This window comes from Penaeus monodon, chromosome 36, assembly GCF_015228065.2.
Source record: "Penaeus monodon isolate SGIC_2016 chromosome 36, NSTDA_Pmon_1, whole genome shotgun sequence".
Classification (NCBI taxonomy): Eukaryota; Metazoa; Arthropoda; class Malacostraca; order Decapoda; family Penaeidae; genus Penaeus; species Penaeus monodon.
Window position 1 is genome coordinate 17,041,551 of NC_051421.1, and position 3,699 is coordinate 17,045,249.

A 3,699-nucleotide genomic window follows, 5' to 3' on the forward strand; every position below is an offset into this window, starting at 1 on the left:
AGAGATGAAAGATAGATAGAGAGAGAAGAAGAAGAAAAGAACTGAAAAGAAAAGAAAGAGGGCGAAATAGGGAATGAAGTAGAGGAGGAGGGAAAAAGGGAGACGCAGAGAAATATAAATCAGGTAAAAGAGGAATGTTAATTACAGGTAATTCAGTAATTGGTAGGCTAGTTGTATGTATGCCATTGTGTCTTGCAGTCGCAGCAGTCTTGTATGTGTGTCGTGTGTCGGTTTACATAAGTTTCTGTATCTGGAATTTTCTTTTTAAAGTTGTGATGAACTTCAGGCAAAAAGGCTTCTATGTCTTAAAAACGTATTCCAACAGACATTGTCAAGACGTAATTATTGACAGACACATCTTTTAAAACAAATTTATCTTAGTTTCATTGGAATTACTTTAAATCGCTTAATTGGCGTTCAGAAAGGCGCAGATATATGTAATCAGTCTCCAGATTTTTACTGCTTATCAGATAAGAGAGACGCAACGTTGGCAAAAATACCCGTCGCCTTAGAGAACCGTTACAGGTAATAGCCAGGTGAGAAACAGTCGTAAAAGAGCCGTAATGTAATTGTTATTGTAGCGCCGCCACTCCGCCCCTCGCGTGCCCCGGGAGGCTGTACCTGTTCTAAAAATAGAGATGGAGTTAAAGATGAATTGGTGTACAATTGTTGTTTTTTATTCATTTGTTTATATTTATCATGGGCGTTATGACTATAGTTTTTTTCTTTGTCTGTGTTTAGTTTAGTTTGTTATTATATTGTTTCCTTCGGCGTAATTTGGAAATAATGATAATAGGAATTAGAGCACGTGTCCTCGAAAAATCCTTCCGGGTTAGAACTCATCACAGGTTGAATCTCGATTACGATGGACCTTGCAAATGGAATGGATTTGACCTTAAGGGTATTTTTTTAATTTTATAGCACAGATCTTTATCTTCTCCCTTTATTTTACCTTTTTTCATGCTTTCCTGTTCATTCATCCCCTGAAATTAAGAGGGTAAGTGATGTAACTCAGAAGGTTAGTTTCGTGTTTTCACGGTGACGTTCCCTGACTCATTCTTTCTTTCTCTTATCTATTCCCGTGGTCGTTGTGTTTATCCGTCAATGTAAACTCCGTCGTCATTTCCTCTCTCTTTTACTCTCGTGTTTATTGTGTGCCTCGTCGGCAGTGTGAAAGCTCCTTTCCCCTGTTCTTCTCATCCCCTTTTTATTGCCCTGTTCATCCTGGACGTCGGGGTGAGCTTCCCTTTCCTATCCCTTCCGTTTTTATCCCCGTGTTCTGTGTATGCGTCTGTGTCACCTTTCCTACTCTTCCCTTTCTGTTTTTATCCCTGTATTCTATGTATGTGTCTATGTCACCTTATCTTCCTTTCCCTTTCCCTGTCCCCTTCTATTCCCCTTTTATTCGGTGGCACTGAGATCCCCCATTCCCTTCACCCTTTCCTTCGCGGCTCCATCCAGCGTGTCCGTCGCTCCCTCGTCAGACGGGTTTTCCATGTTGAGGTTCTCGTCTTACCGTATTGTGGAGTCGCGGTGGTAGTGGTGGCGAGAGAGGACGGTCGCGGCGACGTTCTTCCTCCCATACACTGTCTGTCGTTCGATAGTGGTGCATGTGTCGCCCTCCTCCGGGTTGGTTCCTGAAGTCCCCGGTGGTTCCTGAAGCCTCGGAGCATGGCACCTCTGCGGTGTTCAGAACCTGTAAGTAAGTTTGATGACGCATCTGGACGGTCTAGCGTTCTGGGCCTCGGGTCTGTTTGATAATTTGGCGAAGGTCTTGTCTGCACGGGAAGATCAAAGGGGTCGGTATTGTATAGATCAATTTCGTCAAGACTCCCCAAGGACGGATCTTAAACTACTGACTGTTTATGAAGGACACAAAATTACAGTGAGACATCGGAAGTTCAGATATCTAGCGTTGGGTGTGGAGATTACACGTTATGTAATACCCGAGTATTATGTTGAAAGAGGAGGCGGGGACAATGAGAAAAAAAACGGAATGACGAAGAGGAAAATGGAAAAAAGGAAAAAAAATATATTCTCTATGTTCTGTTTCTCGATACCACATGGAACGCTATCTCATCATGTTTGAAATTACTTGAGGGTGCTTGCGGTAACAAGATCCGGCCTCGATGACCCTGTATCGTCTCCCAAGAAGTCTCAGGAGACCTTTCAGCACATCTCCTGTCGGACTCTGACCCTTTGGCAGACTTGTTGATATATCCCGACAGCTGTCGAGTCGAAGATCTTCGCGAATGTCCTCGTAATAGCTCCTGATGTTTTGTTTCTTTTTTGTTAAAGCTTGTAGATTCATTTAGTTCCTTGCGTTTATGTAAAAAAATATAGATTCTTAAAGTTCCTTGTATTTAGGCTAAAGCCTATTGTTTGCTGATGTTTATTCAGAATTCTGTAAGATACTTTTCAAATAATTTGCCATCCACATATATTGCATAGTATTCTTACGTATCTCTCTAACGGATATTGCAGTACGTACTTTCCCATTTTTCGGTTTTCCCTTCTTCTGATGACCAAATCCCCCCCCCCCCCCCCAATACGCGAGCCTTCGCCGTCATGCTTCGAGAATGTATTGCTGGAGGGGCGGGGGGTCAGCTGCTGCCAAGGTCGTCATGCTGGGAGGGAGGGGGGGGTCGCTGTTTCGTCTGTCATCTCCCCCCCCCCCTCGTTCGCCTACCTTCTACCGCCTACTTCCTCTTCTTTCTCCTCCTCCTGTTCCTCCTCCTCTTCTTTCTTGTCCTCTTCCTTCTCTTCCTCTTACTCCTCCTCCTTCTCCTACCTCTTACGCCCTCCCCTCCCCTCCTACCCCTACGTCCTCCTCCCCTCCCCTCCTCTCCTACAACTCTCCCTTCCTCCCCTCCTCCTCCTCCTCCTCCTCCTCCTCCTCCTCCTCCTCCTCCTCCTCCTCCTCCTCCCCTCACCACCTCCTCCTCCACATTCCCCTTCCCTCCTACCCCCCTCCCTCCACTCCTCGCCAGCCACATTTCGCCGAAGTTGTGTCATCTTATTTATCTTATAGCCTTTTTTATTATTATTTTATTTTATTCTACTTGTTTGTTTGTTTATTTACTTATTTTGTAATTATTACTTGTGTTGAGAGAAGTTTAGGAAAGGCTTGGTGTTAGATTTTTCCCTTGTTTCTTTTAGTTCTCTTTTCTTAGTATTTCTTTTGTTGTGTTTTGCTTCCCTTGATTCTTCATTCTCTTTTATTTTATTTCATTCATATATCGCGTGGTTGCTCGTTCCTTTGCTTAATTGTCTCTTTTCTACTATTATTTTCTATGAATAAACTAATGCAATAAAATGCATGTATGTTATATCTTTGGATTCATTCCATTTACTCATGAAATTTACCGTAAGGAGAAAAAAGAACACGAAAATAACGACTGTATTTTTTTAATACCGTGGGTATTTATAGATTACCTGGCGAATGCCATTGTCGAGTGTCACGCAATTCCTGCTTTGGCCGAGACCTCCTTTCCGTAAATATTGGAATTCAGGAACACTGGTTTGGAATCACTACTGTTGCTGCTGCTCCTGTAATTCCTTCTTCTTGTCTCTTCCTTTCTGTAATTTCCCTTTTTTATTATTTCTTTCGCTGCTATTGAGTTTGATTTGTGTGTGTGTGTGTGTGGTTTGTAGTTCTGAGGAATGTTGTTAACTATTGTGGTTGTATTTCATCCACCA